Source organism: Oncorhynchus mykiss, chromosome 8, assembly GCF_057628025.1.
Source record: "Oncorhynchus mykiss isolate SJ-2025 chromosome 8, ASM5762802v1, whole genome shotgun sequence".
Taxonomy (NCBI): Eukaryota; Metazoa; Chordata; class Actinopteri; order Salmoniformes; family Salmonidae; genus Oncorhynchus; species Oncorhynchus mykiss.
This window is the reverse complement of record NC_143029.1, coordinates 73,369,747-73,393,730: the sequence shown is the minus strand read 5'-3', so window position 1 is coordinate 73,393,730 and position 23,984 is coordinate 73,369,747. Positions and strand designations below refer to the sequence as shown.

Genomic DNA, 23,984 nt, shown 5'->3' with positions numbered 1-23,984 from the left:
GAGACGTCGACGGTTTGGAAACATCCATCAGACCACACAAAATAATCGATTACAGAAAAATGCATTAGTGTATTTACCCACCATCTTGGCACATTGTTGGTACACTGATGTGCAAACCCAACGTTTGATAGCGATGACATTACGCAACGCCAACTTCAGCCTGAGCACAGCATGTATTCACTGACAGCCAGGCTGATTTATGTGATCAGGGTTCTCGCTCCCTGCTTCAGACTTGTGAGTCAGGTTGAGCCGAATACAGATGTCTCTGAGTATTAATGAGCCTATCCATCAAACTCCACCTCAGAAGATAGCAGATCTGAGTTTAAATACTATTTGAAGTCTTTTAAATACTGTTAATGTTCGCTTTAGCCTGCCTAGAGGGCCAGATTGGAGGGATTTATTGTGTTGTGAATATTCTATTGGATCCATTGTGCCAGCCAAGTAAATCATGCCCTGATAAAGTATTTGAAAATGCTTCAAATAGTATTTGAACCCAGGTCTGGAAGACAGCCGCTATGTGATACAATGAGTGGGCAGCGTGAGATAGGTTCACTTTGATAATTAAATAAGGGGTTATGAAATTTACTTTGGGCCGATCTACAAACGTCTCTGTTTAAATGTTTGGAGACTCATGCAATCTTTTTGCTTAATTTAAGATGGAATGCTTAATAAGACCTATCGGAAAGGATATGTACACACCTGAACGCGCGCACGCACACGTACTATACAAAACACAAACACACCTTTGCTGCAGATATAAAATGCTTACTGTGGCATTACAGGAAAATGTACATGACACCAAAAATAAGTCACAGATTCACATTTGTAAAACCAGGCAGTAGGATATATTTTAGTTTCTCTAATAATGACTACAACAAAGTCCAGGGAGAGACAATCCCATTGAAGTGTTTGTACTTAATACGGTAACACATGTATATTTAGCTCTTGGCTGAGATACATATCTGCCATCTGCCAGCATCTTTCTACTTGATACTGTTTCTTCTCCAGTGAATTCCTGCACCCAGAAACATTCCTTCACTACTTGCAGAGGAAATAATTATTCCTGGTGCCCTGATATTTCTCTCCCAGACTCCTCAATATTATCGCACCAACATCTAACTCATTAACGGAAACATCTGCCGTTTCCCCAACTGCTGTAGTCATGCTGTGACATGGCTCATGCTTCCTCTCTCTCTCTTTCTTTCTCTCTCTCTCACACACACACACACACACACACACACACACACACACACACACACACACACACACACACACACACACATACACATACACATACACATACACACACATACACACACACACTCACACACACACACACACACACACACACACACACACACACACCCATATCAAATGTATTTGTCACATGCTTCGTAAACAACAGTGAAATGTTTACTTACAGGTTCTTTTCCCACAACGCAGAGTTAAAGCTAAAAAAAAACATGTTTTTTTAATAATGTGAAAATGTATGCATGCACATTTTTATCACATTTTATTGGTTGCATACACATATTTAGCATATGTTATTGCTGATGTCGAGAAATACTTGTGTGCCTAGCTCCAACAGTACAGTAATATCAAACAATACACAAAAATACACACAAATCTAAAAGTAAAAGAATGGAATAAAGAAATATAGCAATATTAGGACAACTGGGACAACTGTATATATATATATATATATATATATATATATATATATATATATATATATATATATATATACAGTATATACACAATGGGGAGAACAAGTATTTGATACACTGCCGATTTTGCAGGTTTTCCTACTTCCAAAGCATGTAGAGGTCTGTAATTTTTATAATAGGTACACTTCAACTGTGAGAAACAGAATCTAAAACAAAAATCCAGATAATCACATTGTATGATTTTTAAGTAATTCATTTGCATTTTATTGCATGACATTAGTATTTGATCACTTACCAACCAGTAAGAATTCCGTCTCTCACAGACCTGTTAGTTTTTCTTTAAGAAGCCCTCATGTTCTCCACTCATTACCTGTATTACAGTTTTTTTTTATTGCTAAACGACAGTGGACACAACTGGAGTCACATGTGCAAAACTCTAACTACAGTCTGCACAGCAGCAGTTCATGTGGACCAAACTCTAGTTCGTTTTTCATTGCTTGAACACAGTTTTCAAAACTCTACACACTTATCCCATGACTTTAACCACAACCTGCACAACACTGTGGATTTACAGCACTTTGTTCAAATGCTAACACACTGCTGTCAAAACTGTGAACCACACATTCAAAACGGAATAGATTTCAGCCTTGTGCCTTTCAAACACTGCTGATTGCAATTTCAGCTGAAAGGCTAAGCAGGTGTCTTGTTTTAGACTTGTTAGTGAACACACACATATACAGTATATATATATATATATTTATATATATAGAGAGAGAGAGCTCAGAAAGACTCATTTTGGAAATGGAACAAGGAAGATGGGTTCGTGGAGGGAGAAAGGTGGCAGGGAGAGGGCGGATGTGTGGAGGAAGACAAAGAAGACAAAGAGCTGTTATTTCAGATTAAATAAGGGCTACACTTATAGACCATGTCGTGAACCATGGTCTCTCATTGAGAGAGGCAGGGTTGAGGGTGCAACCCAATCTGCAAAGATCCACAGTGGCATCTGTAATGCGAATTTTCCATCATGCAAACAGGTGAGAGTTACATCCTTACAGTAAATGAAAACATTACAGGAATCTATTTTGTATTGCAATTATAGAATATTTACACATATATATATTACAGTAAGTTTGACTGTAAAATATATTTTTACAACAGGACCCAAAGGCTGCCCCCAACAGTGGGAAGAGGAAAAATATTTTCAGATGCGCAGGAAAATGCTATTGTTGACATGGTTGTTGTCAACAATGCAATGCAATAAAACTCTATTCAAGATAGAGTGCTGGCTGATAATGATATATTTGAAAATGTTAATTCTGTCAGCACAACAACTATTGCTCGAGTCCTAAAGAAACACCAAGTTACAATGAAACAGTTATACACTGTACCGTTCGAGAGAAACAGTGAACGGGTAAAAGAGCAAAGATACCAATATGTCCAGGTAAGACGTCTGAGGTTACGTACACAGCTATACAAAATATTTACAGTAAAAAAAACACTAGCATTTCTACAGTAAAACTGTGCACTTACTGTTTTTCAGAGAGTAATGGAGGTGGAAGCACTGGAAAGACCACATTCATTTTGTATTTATCGATGAAGCTGGATTTAACTTTGCCAAAACACGGCGCAGAGGAAGGAATGTTATAGGGCCACTGTGGAGGTTCCAGCCCAAAGGGGGGGAAATATCACCATGTGTGCTGCAATGGCCAATGATGGTTTGCTTCTCAACACACCACTCATTGGCCCATACAACACAGAAAGGCTTATAGCTTTCCTAGAACAGCTCTATGCTCAGCTAGTGCCAGCAGATCAGGGGGAGCCAGTAAGAAACCCACAAGTTTTTGTCATAGTTTGCGATAACGTTGCTTTTCACCACTCTGCAGCTGTCACAGATTGGTTTGCAGCACATCACAGATTTATGGTTTTGTACCTGCCTGCATATTCACCTTTCCTCAACCCAATAGAGGAGTTTTTCTCTGCCTGGAGGTGGAAAGTGTTTGGTCACCACCCACATGACCAAATGTCTCTTTTGGAAGCCATGCGTGCCGGATGTGAGGACACGAGTCCAGAGGACTGCCAGAGATGGATAAGGCACCCCAGAAGGTTCTTCCCCAGGTGCATGGCAAGAGAAAACATTAGATGTGATGTTGAAGAAAACCTGTGGCCTGATGCTAGAGAGAGGCAGTATTAGCCCCTCAATTATTTGTTCTAATTACAGTATGTACTTTTAGTTTCTACCTTTTTTTTCTCATTACTGTAATTCCGTAAATTACTACAGACTATTGAAGCAAACTGCTAATTTTCATTTACCTTAAAGAATTGTTATGTTCTAAAAATTTTAATAAATCATGTGAAAGAATGTCACTCTTTTCTTTGAAGAAAATATTACTTTGTATGAAGTCTGAAATTGTTCAAACTGTAAAGATGAAAAGTTTGTATTTTCTGTATTGGTGTTTGATGCTAGTGTTTTTACTCTCAGTGTGTTCTGAGTGACAGTGTGTGTTATCTCAGTGAGGGTTGTGCATAGTGTTTGGCTGCACTGAGCGTGTTTTGAGCCATGTGTTAAGAGTTGTGTTGCTTGGAATGAGTTTTGCAGGTGATGTGAACTGTTTAGCTCAGGTGACTGTTGGTAGTGCAGACTGTAGTTAGAGTTTTGCACATGTGACTCCAGTTGTGCCCACTGTCGTTTAGCAATCGAAAAAAACTGTAACTGCACCTGTTTGAACTCGTTACCTGTATAAAAGACACCTGTCCACACACTCAATCAAACAGACGCCAACCTCTCCACAATGGCCAAGACCAGTGAGCTGTGTAAGGACATCAGGGATAAAATTGTAGACCTGCACAAGGCTGGGATGGGCTACAGGACAATAGGCAAGCAGCTTGGTGAGAAGGCAACAACTGTTGGCGCAAATATTAGAAATTGGAAGAAGTTCAAGATGACGGTCAATCACCCTCGGTCTGGGGCTCCATGAAAGATCTCACCTTGTGGGGCATCAATGATCATGAGGAAGGTGAGGGATCTATACGGCAGGACCTGGTCATGCTTCACAGAGTTCAAGTAACAGACACATCTCAACATCAACTGTTCAGATGAGACTGCATGAATCAGGCCTTCATGGTGAAATTACTGCAGAGAAACCACTACTAAATGGTACCAATAAGAAGAAGAGACTTGCTTAGGCCAAGAAACACAAACAATGGACAGTAAATGTAAGATTTTTGAGTGTCTTTGTGAGACGCAGAGTAGGTGAACTTTTGATTTCCTCGTGTGTGGTTCCCACCGTGAAGCATAGAGGAGGAGGTGTGATGGTGTGGGGGTGCTTTGCTGGTGAGAATGTCTGATTTATTTAGAATTCAAGGCACACAGAACCAGCATGGCTACCACAGCATGCTGCGGCAATAAGCCATCCAATCTGGTTTGCACTTAGTTGGACTATCATTTGTTTTTCAACAGGACAATTATCCAACACACCTCCTGGCTGTGTAAGGGCTATTTGACCAAGAAGGAGAGTGATGGAGTGCTGCATAAGATGACCTGGCTTCCACAATCACCCGACCTCAACCCAATTGAGATGGTTTGGGATGTGTTGGACCACAGAGTGAAGGGAAGCAGCCAACAAGTGTTCAGCACATGTGCGAACTCCTTCAAGACTGCTGGAAAAGCATTCCAGGGGAAGTTGGTTGAGAGAATGCAAAGAGTGTGCAAAGCTGTCATCAAGGCAAAGGGTGGGAACTTTGAAGAATCTCAAATATGAAATATATTTAGATTTGTTTAACACTTTTTATGTCTTCACTATTATTCTACAATGTAGAAAATAGTCACACAAAAAAAACCTTGAATGAGTAGGTGTCCAAACTTTTGACTGGATATGTATATCAATCAATCAATATCTTTATTGTCCCAATTGGGAACTTTGTTGTGCAGTCACGTTTCAACAACAAAATCAATATTAAAAAAAGTGACAACCATACAACAGATACGCACATAAGATAAATAATGAGCTCGGTTTCAGTCTTAAAATCATATTGGCCTAAAGGTGACATGTTGGGTGGTGATTCCTCCTCTGGCCTCATCGTGCATTGTCCATTCACAATGATTGACGGAACCTTGTGTTACTATGAGCAGACAAATAAATAGGTAGTTGAAACTTCCTGATTCTACCAGTGAAATGCGCTTGTTCTAGGTTGGGTTGAGGAGATTTCTAATGTTTAGGACAAAACATAATGTTGTTTATATAATAATGACTGTATACAGTGGCAGAGCTAAGATGAATTGTCCCTTTAACCTTAGCTCCATGATGCACGTTAGAGGAGTCATCTGAATTCAATCACCTCTTACTGTATCTCCCCACTACTGTCAGATCATCAGGCAGAGGAGAGGAGGAGGAAGAGGAGGAGGAGAGGACGAGAAATGAGAAGGAGAGGAGGAGAAGGACAAGGAGAGGATGAGAAAGGAGTAGGAGAGGATGGAAGGATGAGAAGGAGGAGAAGGAGGTGAGATGAGATAGAGGAGAGGAGGAAAAATGAGTAGGAGATTAGATGGAGGAGAAAGAGGAGTAGGTGGAGAGGAGAAGGAAGAGCAGAGGGGGAGAGGAGAAGAGAAGGAGGAAGGAGAGGAGAAGTGGGAGAAGGAGGAGAAGGAGAGGAGGAGGAGGAGGAGAGGATTCATGCAGCCAGAACCTGGCGGAGACAGAGAGAAGAGATCTTCATGAATCTTTAATCAGGCTCCTCTATACTTAGGCCTTCTCAGCTTCTCCAATTTCAGACATTTAGATGAAATCTGCTCTTCATATTGTGAGGATGTGATAAGCCAAGGTCAGCACACTGACTAACCACAGACACATAAAAACCTGCTACTTCTGGCCCTATGCCTCAGTTAGCTTAGTACGGTAAGTGCTGTATTCATCTCAATTAATTTAGCGCAACAACAAACAGCATTATAGTTATTTTTGGAGTGAAAAGAATAATGCTCCATTACAATACATACAAAACCCAATTTTTTATTCTCTGTCTTAATGGACTTACTATACATGGATTCAAATACTTGCCTATTATTTCTATGTGAATGGTGACAATGCATGGAACACTAGAGGAGTCTGTGTCGGCACACGTTTAACAGTGGGGCATCATTTTTCAATTTAGACCTTTGTCTCCCCACACAGAACCTTAATGGCCACGGTGAGGCGTCTATGTAATTATGATAAGTCATTTGCCTCTCAGTTTCACTTCTGCTGCTGTACAAAGACACTGCGCTGCATGACAAACTCCTCCTGGTTCTAGGCTTTCATTACTCAAATCAATGGCCCATTTCATCGAAATACAATCCTTCCCCTGTCTCCGCAGCAGGACGATTAAGTTCCATTCAAATTCTGCTGACATGATTTTATCTCCTCTGCAGGGGGTTGTGGGTAAAGAAAAAGACTGAACCAGACAGAAATGACAGGTGAAATGTTGGAGAAAAGAAATGTTCCTCAGCTTACTGTAAATCAAAATGCTGTGTTGTAAAAGACTTGTGAACATAAAATGTACCTGAAATGTTTTACGTTCCGAAGATACAGTTGTTTAAATATCTGAGTGTTTGTCTTAGTTACTGCTGAAAAAGCCTTCGAGATGATTAAAAGATTTCCATGGGCTTTTTCAAAAGAATAACAGTGATATATTGAAACCTCTACTGTACTGGAAATCAGCATATGTTTGCTTCATAATGCATGATGAATGGGCTCAGAAGAGATTTGGTCCGGCCATCTGACACCTTAACAGTTTACATTTCAGAGCAGATACAATTTTAGAAATGGCTAGTATTCCCAACTGCTAAGAAAAAATGACCCTTGTTAATAAAATGAGGGACAAAAACTTGTGGCAACTGTTTAAGAAAGTGGTTTGGCATTGCACCGTATAGGGATTGGCATCACACCGTAGGAACTGGCATTGCCTACTAGGGATAGATACAAATCCCGCCTTATATTCACGCCTGAGACAGAAAAATTCACACTTTGTCTTGTACCTGAATTTTAATCACCCCAGAGCTACGTACAACATTCCTTTAATCAACATGCCAGGATTGCTTTCCAACAATGCCAAATGCTTAGTCCTAATGAGCAGCTTGTGAATTTTAATCATCTACTCCACAATTTGAAAAGGAAGACATATTTAACATATTTGTTAACATATTTTGAATGTTTAAGTCATATTTACCCCAAAGGGTATTACTGTACTGTCAAATACGTAGTCTGCATCTACTGAGCTCATTAACTTTTTTTATTCTTGTGTTTTCTTATTGTAGAAGCATTATTGAGAGGGAACCCACAAGTAAACACTTCGTTGCACTGTGTATACCATATGCATCCTGTGCGAGAAAAAACTTGAACTTGAACTTAAGGTGTGGTGGGTATCTCTTCTCATGACTGCCTTGGACACAGCTGGAATGACGTAGAACCAAATTAATCTTGGCCACAATAAATCTCCTCATTTAAATCTCCTGACATTCATAAACATCATTCATAAACATAAATTAAATTAGAATTAAACTCACCATCTGGTATATCTTCAAAACCATCTCTTGAAGCAACAAACTACTTGAATTACTACAATAAACAGAAAGACCCCCTACAGACTTTAAAAGTGCCAACACAATTATATTACCTTATATTCAAATGTATTCATAACTTAAGCAAGAGACAGGATCCTCTTTCAAAAAATTAATTACAATCCATCGCCTGGGTGCATAGGCTCGGTAAGGCTTTAGTTCTTCAACTCATTGACAGCATCTGTCTGGTTTTAATATATTTCATAACTGAGTGTACCCAATTAGATCCCTGATTTAGATATATTATAACATTGTTGGAAATGTCATAGCTCGTAGCTCTTTCTGTCTGGAATTCTGGAGTATCGGAAAGATCAATAGTCCTCCGTGGATCAGTGCTTACTACTTTACTCTGACAGATCCCCTTCAGTTGAAGCTGCTGATACCCATAGACTGCCTCTGAGACTGCCCCATCCATCCGTTCTTACCGTTGTAAAGTTCTCCGGACCGCACTCCCTCCCTCTGTATTTGCAGTCGAGCAGCATCTCGTCTATGTTGTGACTTGTCCGCTGCACAAACTCCAGCATGTTGAATGTCTTGCTGGGGAAGAACTTACTGTTGTCTGTGGGCGTCCCCAGTGCAGCCAGGAAGTCATCAAAGTCTCCCTGCTCCACGCCGAGCATCCCGGCCATCCAGAACAGGTCGTTCCTCGTCATCTGGGACTTACGGAAGCTGTTATAGTTACAGAGAGTAATGGCTGGGAAGGGCATGACAGGGCTGTCCATCTCGTCCAGGATGGTGACGTGGGGGTACTGGTAGTACAGCATCACCATTCCTGCCACCTGGTAGAGGAAGGAAGACAGGGAGCTGGTGAACGCGATGGACCAGAGAAGACGCCGGATGGTCACCCCACCGGGAAGGAAGATGTGGCTGAGGCCGTGGAGAGTGCAGTTGGCCCCGAACACCGTGATGTCAGAGGGCCCCCGGGGCTGCTCTTCTTCCTCTGTCGGGGAACCCATCCTCCTAAATCAAGTAGCGAATTTGATTTGATTTTTGATTTGAATGTAGGAGTTCCTTCACAACCACAATGTCTGCTCTGTTGGCCTGGGAAAGCTCTAAAAGACAGTTCCATTCAACTCCAACTTCTGCTAATGTACACAAACTCCTGGTGCTCCTGTGAAGCTCAGAGAGACCGTTGGTGGCAGGGAGGTTGTCCAAAAGTAAAAGGGGCGAAGGCAATAGAACCAGGAAGGGTCCAGTTTCCCCAGCACCCAAGGGAGAACAAGGGGTGGGTTATCATCAGAAGCAGGAAAGGAGAAATGGATTGCTGAATCAACCAATCCTTTGCGAGATCTTAGAGGGCACATTGAAGAGCAGGATATAGTGTTTCATTAGGATATGAGACATAGGGCTGGGTGGGGCAGAGGGTTCAATCAGAGACACAGACACCACAGCAATGACGCACATTGAATTGAATTATAGGAGATACGGGACTAGAAATTCACAGGCGGCACATATAAGAAAGTGCTATATGCCTAGAAGAAATGTAAAGAAACGTCTTTGGATCTCAATGTTCTCTGCATGATGTGGCTACAAGGTCATGATCAGCATGTAGTTATAATGTTATTGAATAGACAGACACTGGAATTCATATTTTCACTGGCAGCATAACGGTACTATGCTACAGAATACAGGAGAAGTTAGGTATCAATATTTGTATAAATGTATCATTAAAATATTTTTAGATTGTTTTGTTTCTTCAATGATTCTGTCTGGCCTGACTCATCTAGCAAACCAGTTCCATCCAATGACTTTAAGGCTGTTCCACAATCTAATGAAAAAACATGTCTGCATCGCCTGTATGCTTTTCCAAAACCAAAACGTCAACTAGAGGGAGCTGGACCCTTAACTTTGCTCAGCAGTTTACAGTGTGTCTTATTCTGCAGCCTCCCTACAACATACATAATTAATGAGGACTAAGGTATTATGGGGACTAGGCCGATGTGATGCAAGCCTGGCCAAGGCCATTATCATAGGCATCTGTTCCCATTCAAAATTTGATCTGGTGCAGACATGCTAGGGCAGATTTTCAGGTTAAAGAAATGTCTAGGTTACTGAAGAGCGCTATCAAATTGTTTATGAGCTTTATGTTTTAGCAAACATAACTATATATAGACGTGTTCAATCTTTATTATTATTATTATGTTTAGAATTGTAATTCAGTGTGATGTAGATCATAGGTGGGCAAGAGAATTTGGTCAAAGAGCTAGGTGAACTATATCAAATATACTCTTGTATTTGAAGAGCCAATGTTTGAGTTGGTTTTACAGCCACTGTTGGGAAGTGAATTTCCTGTGGAGAATTTCAACAGTGGGGAAGGGCTTAGAATGATCTCTGTTCCCTTTGTCCCAACGCAGGGAACAGACAGGACTGTGCAGGAGGGTGGCTGTGAACACTATCTTTACAATAGTCAGAAAATAAATCCCATTCCACCTTGGGCTGGCAGCACAGACCATAGAGTTTGTAAGAAAAGTGGTTGTAACTGAATTAAGGTTTAGGTGAGGGTTATCAGGGTTCCAATCACAACGCTGTTGTGAACCCAGAAATTATAGTATATGATTTTGAGTGACATGTTTACACTGAGTTGCTCTTATGCCTATGTAATAACACTGTAAATACTCTAGTAAAAACATAACAGTGAAGATGGCCTATAAAACAGTAAGTAAAATGAACAAAAATATAAATGCAACATGTAAAGTGTTGGTCACATGTTTCATTGGTTGAAATAAAAGATCCCAGACATGTTCCATATGCACACAAAGCTAGTTTCTCTCAAATGTTGTGCACACATCTGTACATCCCTTTTAGTGAGCATTTACATCCACCTGACAGGTGTGGCATATGAAGAAGCTGATTAAACAGCATGATCATTACACATGTGCACGTTGTTCTGGGGACAATAAAAGGCCACTATAAAATGTGCAGTTTTGTCACACAGAGCAATGCCACAGAAGTCACAAGTTATGAGGGATCGTGCAATTGGCATAAAAACTGCAGGAATGTCTACCAGAGCTGTTGCCAGAGAATGCAATATTAATTTCTCTACAAACTTTGTTTTAGAGAATTTGGTAGTACGTCCAACCGGGCACATAACCGCAGACCATGTGTAACCACGCCAGCCCAGGACCTCCACATCCAGCTTCTTCACCTGTGGGATCACCTGAGGCCAGCCACCCAGATAGCTGATGAAACTCTGGGTTTGCACAACCAAATATTTTCTGCACAAACTGTCAGAAACAGTCTCAGGGAAGCTCATCTGAGTGCTTGTTGTTCTCACAAGGGTCTTGACCTGACCGCAGTTTGGCGTCATAACCAACTTCAGTGGGCAAATGCTCACTTTTGATGGCCACTGGCATGCTGGAGAAGTGTGCCCTTCACGGATTAATCCTGGTTTCAACTGTACGTGGCAGATGGAAGATGGCGTCATGTGGGCAAGCAGTTTGCTGATGTCAACGTTGTAAACAGAGTGCCACATGGTGGAGGTGGGGTTATGGTTTGGGCAGGCAATGAACACAATTGCATTTTATCGATGGTAATTTGAATGTACAGAGTTACCGTGACGAGATCTTGAGGCCCATTGTCGTGCCATTCATCCGCCACAAACTCCTCATGATTCAGCATGATAACGCACGGCTCTATGTCGCAAGGACCTGCACACAATTCCTGGAACCTGAAAATGTCCCAGTTCTTCCATGGCCTGCATACTCACCAGACATGTCACCCATTGAGCATTTTTTGGCATGCTCTGGATTGACATGTACAGTTCCTATGAATTTCCAGCAACTTCCCACAGCCATTGAAGAGGAGTGGGACAACAATGAACAGGTCACAATCAACAGCCTGATCAATTCTATGCGAAGGAGATGTGTCGCGCTGCATGAGGCCAGTGGTGGTCACACCAGATACTGACTGGTTTTCTGATCCACGCTCCTACCTTTTTTTTTTTAATTGTCTTTGACCGACAAGTGCATGTCTGTATTTCCAGTTGCAGTTGAAGACGAGAGTTTACATACACCTTAGCCAAATACATTTAATCCCAGTAAAGATTCCCTGGTTTAGGCCAGTTAGGATCTCCACTTTATTTTAAGAATGTGAAATGTCAGAATAATAGTAGCAAGAATTATTTATTTCAGCTTTAATTTCTTTCATCACATTCCCAGTGGGTCAGAAGTAAACATAAACTCAATTAGTATTTGGTAGCATTGCCTTCAAATTGTTTAACTTGGGTCAAACGTTTTGGGTAGCCTTCCACAAGCTTTCCACAATACGTGGAACTGAGTGTAACAGAGTGTAACTGAGTCAGGTTTGTAGGCTCGCACATGCTTTTTCAGTTCTGCCCACACATTTTCTATGGGATTGAGGTCAGGGCTTTGTGATGGCCACTCCAATACCTTGACTTTGTTGTCCTTAAGACATTTTGCCACAACTTTGGAAGTATGCTTAGGGTCATTGTTAATTTGGAAAACCCATTTGCGACCAAGCTTTAACATCCTGACTGATGTCTTGGGATGTTGCTTCAAAATATCCACATCATTGTCCATCCTCATGATGCCATCTATTTTGTGAAGTGCACCAGTCCCTCCTGCAGCAAAGCACCCCCACAACATGATGCTGCCACCCCGTGCTTCATGGTTGGGATGGTGTTCTTCGGCTTGCAAGCCTCCCCCTTTTTCCTCCAAACATAATGATGGTCATTATGGCCAAACAGTTCTACTTTTGTTTCATCAGACCAGAGGACATTTCTCCAAAAAGTTCAATCTTTGTCCCCATGTGCAGTTGCAAACCGTAGTCTGGCTTTTTTATGGCAGTTTTGGAGCAGTGGCTTCTTCCTTGCTGAGCGGCCTTTCAGGTTAGGTCGATATAGGACTTGTTTTATTATGGATATAGATACTTTTGTACCTGTTTCCTCCAGCATCTTCACAAGGTCCCTTGCTGTTGTTCTGGGATTGATTTGCACTTTTCGCACCTTAGTACGTTCATGTCTAGGAGACAGAACTCGTCTCCTTTCTGAGCGTATGACGGCTGCGCGGTCCCATGGTGTTTATACTTGCGTACTATTGTTTGTACAGATGAACGTGGAACATTCAGGCGTTTGGAAATTGCTCCCAAGGATGAACCAGATTTGTGGAGGTCTACAAATCCACTGGTGCACCTCCAATTGACTCAAATGATGTAGCCTATCAGAAGCTTCAAAAGCCATGACATAATTTTCTGGAATCATTTTCAGCTTTTCCAAGCTTTTTAAAGGCACAATCAACTTGTATTTAAACGTTTTAAACTTCTGACCCACTGAAATTGTGATACAATGAATTGTAAGATAAATAATTTGTCTGTAAACAATTGTTGGAAAAATTACTTGTGGCATGCACAAAGTAGATGTCCTAACCGACTTGCCAAAACTATAGTTTGTTAACAAGAAATGTGTGGAGTGGTTGAAAAACGGGTTTCAATGACTCCAACCTAAGTGTATGTAAATGTATGACTTCACCTGTATGTGAAATCAATAGATTAGGGCCTAATTATTTTTTTTCAATGGACTGTTTTCCTTATATGAACTGTAACTCTGTAAAATCGTTGAAATTGTTGCATGTTGCATGCGTTTATATTTTCTGTCCAGTGTAGATCCGTTTAAACAGCAAACACACACCACATGCTTACTCCAAATGGGACAACACTACTGTGTGTATCCAGAATATTATATTTGCAATTATGAGAGCAAACGTCACCCATGGGAGACCTAATCTTGAGTTTGTGGTGATGTGAAAGCATATTTCAGTAATTAACCTCTGCACCCTGAGTGGAGTACAAGTCCCTGGGACTCTGTGATCGATAGGGCACCAAGAGTTTTTCACACGCTGGAAGTTAGCTTTAGGTGCATGGTTAATACCCTGCCTCCAAACATCATCACATCAGTAGAGTAGGACTTTTTTGCAGCAGGGCTGGCTGGCCAAACTCTTTTTATTTTCTTCCCTACAGTGGGGCGAGAGAAGCTGCATTCACACGTGTGGAGATTACTGATCTCTTCGGAGACTAAGTGCCCCTTCTCATCATCCACTTTGTATCCCGGCCCAGCCATGCGATGGGAATGTCAGGCAGACCTAGTGTAGTGTATCTATAACTGGCTGAGCACATGCTATCAGCAAACTACAAGGCTGCTATTTTCATGATGCTGAAAGGGCATTTGAATAAGCAGCATTGAGGGAGATGTTCTTTCTCTCTATTCTTTACATGATAATTACTTTCTCACCTGTTTTTTACAAGACCCCATCATCATCATCATCTGGAGAAACACCTTAGAAACTACGTGCCCCCAACTGTGCCCCCAACTGATTGTTTTTTTGTTCATTTATCTGCGATGTTTGTAACTTATTTCTTTACTATTTTTGTACATAATGTTGCCACTACCATCTCTTATGACCTAAAATAACTTCTAGACATCAGGACTGTGATTACTCACCATGGACTAGAAGAATCCTTTTTCTTCTTTTACGACTCTGACGAGCCCGAGGTGGAGGGTATACGGCTCCCCCGGGAACAGGCCCCGACCAAGGGATCTGCGTGAAGAGGAGGTGGAGAAAAAGAGGACGGAGGGCGGGCTGCCTTTTGAGGAGTCAGAGGCGATCGAATAAACCCCCGCTCCCCTCAGTTCTGCTCCAAACTTGCAATCTTTGGACAATATAATTGACAAGTTGTTGGGAAGATTTAACTACCAACGGAACATTAAAAACTATAACATTTTATGCTTCACGGAGTCGTAGCTGAACGACGACAATATCAACATACAGCTGGCTGGTTATACAATGAACCGGCAGGATAGAACAGCGGCGTCTGGGAAGAAGGGGCGGCACAGCTGGTGCACGATATCTAAGGAAGTCTCGAGCCATTGCTCGCCTGAGTTTCTCATGATAAGCTGCAGACCACATTACCTACCGAGAGAGTTCTCATCTATATTCTTTGTAGCTGTTTACATACCACCACAGTAAGAAGCTGGCACCAAGATAGCATTGAATGAGCTGTATTCCTCCATAAGCAAACAAGAAAACGCTCACCCAGAGCTGGCGCTCCTAGTAGCCGGGGACTTTAATGCAGAGAAACTTAAATCAGTTTGACCTAATTTCTATCAAAATGTTAAATGTGCAACCAGAGGGAAAATAACTCTGGACCACCTATACTCCACACACAGAGATATATAGAAAGATCAGGAAGCACCAGTGACTAGATCAATAAAAAAGTGGTCAGATGAAGCAGATGCTAAGCTACAGGACTGTTTTTCAAGCAAAGACTGGAATATGTTCCGGGATTCCTCCAATAGCATTGAGGAGTACACCACATCAGTCATTGGCTTCATCAAACAGGCAAAGAGTCAATACAGGACTAAGATCGAGTCGTACTACACCGGCTCTGACACTCGTCGGATGTGACAGGGCCTGTAAACCATTACAGACTACAAAGGGAAGTACAGCCGAGAGCTGCCCAGTGACACGAGCTTACCGGACGAGCAAAACTACTTCTACGCTCGCTTTGAGGCAAATAACACTGAAACATGCATGAGCACCAGCTGTACCGGAAGACTCAGTGATTATGCTCTCCGCAGCTGATGTCAAATCAAATCAAATCAAATCCAATTTTATTTGTCACATACACATGGTTAGCAGATGTTAATGCGAGTGTAGAGAAATGCTTGTGCTTCTAGTTCCGACAATGCAGTAATAACCAACAAGTAATCTAGCTAAAAATTCCAAAACTACTACCTTATAGACATAAGTGTAAGGGGATAAAGAATGTGTACATAAAGATATATGAATGAGTGATGGTACAGAGCGGCATAGGCAAGATACAGTAGATGGTATTGAGTACAGTATATACATATGAGATGAGTATGTAAACAAAGTGGCATAGTTAAAGTGGCTAGTGATACATGTATTACATAAAGATGCAGTAGATGATATAGAGTACAGTATATACGTATACATACGAGATTAATAATGCAGGGTATGTAAACATTATATTAGGTAGCATTGTTTAAAGTGGCTAGTGATATATTTTACATCATTTCCCATCAATTCCCATTATTAAAGTGGCTGGAGTTGAGTCAGTGTGTTGGCAGCAGCCACTCAATGTTAGTGGTGGCTGTTTAACTGTCTGATGGCCTTGAGATAGAAGCTGTTTTTCAGTCTCTCGGTCCCAGCTTTGATGCACCTGTACTGACCTCGCCTTCTGGGTGATAGTGGGGTGAACAGGCAGTGGCTCGGGTGGTTGTTGTCCTTGATGATCTTTATGGCTTTCCTGTGACATTGGGTGGTGTAGGTGTCCTGGAGGGCAGGTAGTTTGCCCCCGGTGATGCGTTGTGCAGACCTCACTACCCTCTGGAGAGCCTTACGGTTGTGGGCGGAGCAGTTGACATACCAGGCGGTGATACAGCCCGACAGGATGCTCTCGATTGTGCATCTGTAGAAGTTTGTGAGTGCTTTTGGTGACAAGCCGAATTTCTTCAGCCTCCTGAGGTTGAAGAGGCGCTGCTGCGCCTTCTTCACGATGCTGTCTGTGTGGGTGGACCAATTCAGTTTATCTGTGATGTGTACGCCGAGGAACTTAAAACTTACTACCCTCTCCACTACTGTTCCATCGATGTGGATAGGGGGGTGTTCCCTCTGCTGTTTCCTGAAGTCCACAATCATCTCCTTAGTTTTGTTGACGTTGAGTGTGAGGTTATTTTCCTGACACCACACTCCGAGGGCCCTCACCTCCTCCCTGTAGGCCGTCTCGTCGTTGTTGGTAATCAAGCCTACCACTGTTGTGTCGTCCGCAAACTTGATGATTGAGTTGGAGGTGTGCATGGCCACACAGTCGTGGGTGAACAGGGAGTACAGGAGAGGGCTCAGAACGCACCCTTGTGGGGCCCCAGTGTTGAGGATCATGTTGTTGCCTACCCTCACCACCTGGGGGCGGCCCGTCAGGAAGTCCAGTACCCAGTTGCACAGGGCGGGGTCGAGACCCAGGGTCTCGAGCTTGATGACGAGCTTGGAGGGCACTATGATGTTAAATGCTGAGCTGTAGTCGATGAACAGCATTCTCACATAGGTATTCCTCTTGTCCAGATGGGTTAGGGCAGGTCGACATTCACAAGGCGGCACGGCCAGACTGTCCCTATTATTCTCTATTTTGGTTTGGCCAGGGTGTGACTAGGGTGGGCATTCTATATCATTTTTTCTATGTTTTGTATTTCTATGTCTCGGCCTGGTATGGTTCTCAATCAGAGACTGCTGTCTATCGTTGTCTCTGATTGAGAACCACACTTAGGTATCCTTTTCCCCCACCTGTTTTGTGGGAAGTTAACTTTTTAGTTGTTCAGGGCACATAGCCCAAAGCTTCACGGTTGTTTTTTTGTTCTTCGTTTTGTCGGCGTCATTTTTAAATAAAGTTCAAATGTACGCTTACCATGCTGCACCTCGGTCCAGTCCTTCAGCCAGCCGTGACACAGACGGATTACCAGGACATGTACTGCAAGCATGCGCTGACCAACTCGTGTCTTCACTGACATGTTCAACCCCTCCCTGTCCGAGTCTGTAATATCAACATGTTTTAAGCAGACCACATAGTGCCTGTGCCCAAGAACACTAAGGTAATCTGCCTAAATGACTACCGACCTGTAGGACTCATGTCTGTAGCCATGAAGTGCTTTGAAAGGCTGGTCATGGCTCACATCAACACCATCATCCCAGAAACATTAGACCCACTCCAATTTGCATAATGCCTCAACAGATCCACAGATGATGCAGTCTCTATTGCACTCCGCACTGCTCTTTCCCACCTGGACAGAAGGAACACCTATGTGAGAATGCTATTCATTGACTTCAGCTCAGCGTTCAACACCATAGTGCCCTCAAAGCTCATCAATAAGCTAAGGACCCTGGGACTAAACACCTCCCTCTGCAACTGGATCCTGGACTTACAGACGGGCCACCCCCAGGTGATAATGGTAGGTAGCAACACATCGGCCACGTTGATCCTCAAAACAAGGGCCCCTCAGGGGTGCATGCTCAGCCCCCTCCTGTACTCCCTGTTCACTCATGACTGCACAGCCAGGCACGACTCCAACACCATCATTACATTTTCAGATGACACAACAGTGGTAGGCCTGATCACCTACAACAACGAGACAGCCTATAGGGAGGAGGTCAGAGACCTGGCCATGTGGTGCCAGGACAACAACCTCTCCCTCAACGTGATAAAGACAAAGGAGATGATTGTGGACTACAGGAAAAAGAGGACCGAGCAGGTCCCCATTCTCATCGACGGGGCTGTAGTGGAGCAGGTTGAGAGCTTCAAGTTCCTTGGTGTCCACATCACCAACAAACTAACATGGTTAGCACACCATGACAGTCATGAAGTGGGCACGACAAAACCTATTCACCATCAGGAGACTGATAAGATTTGGCATGGGTCCTCAGATCCTCAGAAGCTTCTACAGCTACACCATCAAGAGCATCCTGACTGTTTGCATCACTGCCTGGTATGGTAACTGCTCGGTCTCCGACCGCAAGGAACTACAGAGGGTAGTGCGATCGGCCCAGTACATCACTGGGGCCAAGCTTCCTGCCATCCAGGACCTCTATATCAGGCGGTGTCAGAGGAAGGCCCTAAGAATTGTCAAAGATTCCATCCACCCTAGTCATAGACTGTTCTCTCTGCTACCACACGGCGAGCGGTACCGGAGCGCCAAGTCTAGGTCCAAGAGGCTTCTAAACAGCTTCTAACCCCAAGCCATAAGACTCCTGAACATCTAGTCAAATGGCTACCCAGACTATTCACATTTCCCCCCCTCCCCTCACCACTGCCACTCTCTGTTGTCATCTATGCATAGTCACTTTAATTAACTCTACCTACATGTGCATACTACCTCAACTAACCAGTACCCCCACACATTGACTCTGTACCGGCACTTCCCTGTGTATATTGTTATTTTTTACTGCTCTTCCTGTTACTTGTTACTTTTACCTCTTATTCCTGTCCGGATTTTTTGAAACTGCACTGTCGGCTGCCAACACACTGACTCAACTCCAGCCACTTTAATAATGGGAATTGATGTAAAATATATCACTGGCCACTTTAAACAATGCTACTTAATATAATGTTTACATACCCTACATTATTCATCTCATATGTCTACGTATATACTGTACTCTATATCATCTACTGCATCTTTATGTAATACATGTATCACTAGCCACTTTAAACTATGCCACTTTGTTTACATACTCATCTCATATGTATATACTGTACTCGATACCATCTACTGCATCTTGCCTATGCCGTTCTTTACCATCACTCATTCACATATCTTTATGTACACATTCTTTATCCCTTTACACTTGTGTGTATAAGGTAGTAGTTTTGGAATTGTTAGTTAAATTACTCGTTGGTTATTACTGCATTGTCGGAACTAGAAGCACAAGCATTTCGCTACACTCGCGTTAACATCTGCTAACAATGTGTATGTGACAAATGAAATTTGATTTGATTTGATTTGGTTAGGAGCTCGTAAGTAAGCATTTCACTAAAGGTGTACTGTACACCTGTTGTATTCGGCGCATGTGACTAATACAATTTGATTTGATTTGATCTAAAAGGTTTCTCCAGCTGTCCCCACCGGAGAACCATTTGAAAAACCCTTTTCGGTTCCAGGTCGAACCCTTTTGGGTTCCATGTAGCGCTGTTTATACAGGGGTTTCTACATGGAACCCAAAAGGGTTCTGCCTGGAACCATAAAGAGTTCTATCTTGAACCAAAAAAGGTCATCCTATGGGGAGAACCAAAGAACCCTTCTGGAACCCTTTTTTCTAAGAGTTTACTGTCTAAAAACCTTGAGTATGCATTTTAAAAAACATGTCATCCTAACTTCATGAACAACTCACCGACAGTATAAGAACCCTGTTTTCAGATGCGCTGCTAAAGTCGAAGCAGGGTAAATTAGCTCAATTAAAAAGCGCTGAAAAATATGATAATACACTTTTCACACCCTTGAATCCTACTGAGAAATGTATGAACAAATATGCAAAACAACAAATTAGAAGAAGAGCCTATAACACAAGATGAAAATAAAGACAGAGCTCAGCAAGTGTTCGACCCTCCCACTGGACTATGTCAGCAAGCATCTGCCTTTATCCCCTTCTTTCATGTTCCGATGACACCTCTACTGTCAGGACTCTAAATGGCAATTATTTGTGATCACACCTGCAACAGCAGGGCCTTTGGGATTTCAGTGTAGGAGGATGGAAGATACAGTGCCTTCAGAAAGTATTCACACCCCTTTACTTTTCCCACATTTTATTGTGTTACAAAGTGGGATTAAAATGTATTTAATTGTAATTTGTTGTCAACGATCTACACAAAACACTTTGTAATGTCAGTGGAAGACAAGTGTATTACATAGAGTAAGTATTCAACCCCCTGAGCCAATACATGTTAGAATCACCTTTGGCAGCGATTACAGCTGAGAGTCTTTCTGGGTAAGCCTCTAAGAGCTTTCCACACCTGGATTGTGCAACATTTGCCAATTTTTGTTTTCAAAATTCTTCAATCTCTGTCAAATTGGTTGTTGATCATTGCTAGACAACCATTTTCATGTCATGCCATAGATTTTCAAGCAGATTTAAACTGTAACTCGGCCACTCAGGAACATTCACTGTCTTCTTGATAAGCAACTCCAGTGTAGATTTGGCCTTGTGTTATAGGTTATTATCCTACTGAAAGGTGAATTAATCTCCCAGTGTCTGGTAGAAAGCAGCTGAACCAGGTTTTCCTCTAGGATTTTGCCTGGGCTTAGCTCTATACGGGTGATGTTTTATCCTGAAAACTCCCCAGTCCTTAACTATTACAAGCATACCCATAACATGATGCCGCCACCACTATGAATGAAAACATGGAGAATAGTACTCAGTAATGTGTTGTATTGGATTTGCCACAACATAACACTTTGTATTGAGGACAAAAAGTGAATTGCTTTACCACATTGTTTGCAGTATTACTTTAGGCCCTTGTTGCAAACACGATGCTTGTTTAAGATTTTTTGTTGTTGTCTGTACAGGCTTCCTTCTTTTCACTCTGTCAATTAGGTTAGTATTGTCAAGTAACTACAATGTTGTTGATCCTTCCTCAGTTTTCTTCTATCACAGCCATGGCCTCATGGCGAAATCCCTGAGAGGATTCCTTCCTCTCCGACAACTGAGTTAGGAAGGACGTCTGTATCTTTGTAGTGACTGGGTGTATTGATATACCATCCAAAGTGTAATTAATAACTTCACCATGCTCTAAGGGATATTTAATGTATGTTTTTTTTCATGTGTGCATTGGAAAATCTCCCTGGTATTTGTGGTTGAATCTGTGATTGAAATTCACTGCTCGACTAAGGGAACCTACAGATAATTGTATGTGTGGGGTACAGAGATGAGGTAGTCATTAAAAAAAGCATGTTGAACACTATTATTGCACACAGAGTGAGTCCATGCAACTTATTATGTGACTTGTTAAGCACATTTTCACTCCTGAACTTGTTTAGGCTTGCCATAACAAAGGGGTTGAATACTTATTAACTCAAGACCTTTCAGCCATTCATTTGTAACGAATTTGTAAAAATGATATTTTGATATGATGTGGTATTGTGTGTAGGCCAATTACAAAATCTCAGCGTATTGTATTTTAAATTCAGGCTGTAACACAGCAAAACGTGGAAAAACTCAATGAGTGTGAAAACTTTCTGAAGGCACTGTAGCTAGTAGTATATCTTGAGGTTGGATGGGAAAATAAACACAAATTGACTCATTATCCTACTACAGTATGTCCATAGAAGAGACTGAGATAAGTGTGAGTGTGTGTATCTTTATATAGATTTGCTTTACTAGGAGCTACAGTTGCTTGATTCCACCATCCCTCTGTGTTAGTACATTATAGTAATAAGAGCATTCCTTGCCCAGAATGATGTAATGCTTTAAATCTGCATTGGAAATCATTCATCAGAGGGCCACAGGAGACTTCATAAAGCTGCTAAAGTACTCAAACATAATACAAAGGCAAGCAAAGGCTTCAATGTGGTTACTTCAAAGGTCCCTCTCCAAAATAAATTCCTCCCAGTCGGAGAAACCAATTAGCTAGTACACAGACAGCAAGCGTAATATGAAAATTAAAGGTGACTTTTCATCCCCACTTAAGGGGATGATACAGTGTTATATTCTGACAAAATTAGAATTGGAAGAAGAGCTCATAAACCTTGACTCTTTCCTTTCACATTACATCACCCTCCCAATCAATGGTATTGAAAGCAGTGTTTTTATACTGACTGTCCGGGGGACTCTTTTCCAATTACATAGTAAATTGGCTTGGTGTAACTGTCATCAGGCTACTGCTACAGACTTCAGTTAACTTATTAGGCCCACTTCACTCTGTAATGGGCGTGTTCAAATGCATGAGCAATTAAATTAAAGAGCCCCAGTAAACATCCTCTCCTACAACCTTTGACATCCACTCATGTGGACACTGATAGATCTTGCTTCTCTTATTCCCCCTTCCAATTACAAAAGTCACTATTTTAGCTAACTACATTACTTACTGTGGTTCCGGTTGGTCAGTGGTTTAGAGTGTTGGTATCATCAGGATTATGGGCTTATCTACAGTATATCTTGCAATAACAACTACAGTACATTGAAACCATGTAAATATACACAGAACAAAAAAATAAATGCAACATGCCACAATTTCAAAGATTTGACTGAGTTACAGTTCATATGAGGAAATCAGTCAATTGAAATAAGTGAATTAGGCCCTAATCTATGGATTTCACATGAGTGGGAATACAGATATGCATCTGTTGGTCACAGACACCTTTAAAAAAAGGTAGGGGCGTGGATTACAAAACCATTCAGTGCAACCATTTGCCTCATTCGGCACGACACAACTCCTTCACATAGGTTTGATCAGACTGTTGATTGTGGCCTGTGGAATGTTGTCCCACTCCTCTTCAATGGCTGTGGGAAGTTTCTGGGTATTGGTTGGGAACTGGAACATGCTGTCGTACACATCAATCTAGAGTATCCTAAACAGATTCAATGGGTGACATGTCTGGTCAGTATACAGACCATGGAAGAACTGGGGCATTTTCAGCTTCCAGGAATTGTGTACAGATCCTTGCGACATGAGGCTGCGTATTATCAGGCTGAAACATGAGGTGATGGCAGTGGACGAATGGCACGACAAAAGGCCTCAGGATCTCATCATGGTATCTCTGCGCATTCAAATTGCCCTCGATAAAATGCAATTGTGTTCGTTGTCCATAGCTTTTGCCTACCTATACCATAATCCCACCCACCATAATCCCACCGCCACCATGGGGCAAACTGCTCACCCATGACACCCTGTCTGCCATCTGCCCTTACCGATGAAACCGGGATTCATCTGTGAAGAGCACACTTCTCCAGCTTGCCAGTGGCCATCAAAGGTGAGCATTTGCCCATTGAAGTTGGTTATGACAACAAACTGCAGTCAGGTGAAGAACCTGGTGAGGCCAACGAGCATGCAGATGAGCTTCCCTGAGACGGTTTCTGACAGTTTGTGCAGAAACTATTAGGTTGTGCAAACCCACAGTTTCATCAGAAAAAATGTGGAGATCCTGGGCTGGACTGGTTACAAGTGGTCTGTGGTTGTGCGTACCATCAAATTCTCTAAAATTCTCTTATGGT

General features: G+C 42.1%; 1 protein-coding gene and 1 pseudogene across 3 annotated transcripts in view; both read right to left on the bottom strand.

Annotated features, from left to right (window-relative positions):
• The window catches only part of LOC110530477 (acid-sensing ion channel 1C), a 165,838-nt gene that overhangs the window by 49,421 nt on the left and 92,433 nt on the right, over positions 1–23,984 (bottom strand). The gene's annotated exons all lie outside the window — the stretch shown is intronic.
• Positions 8,564–9,277, bottom strand: LOC149982106 (acid-sensing ion channel 3 pseudogene; annotated as a pseudogene).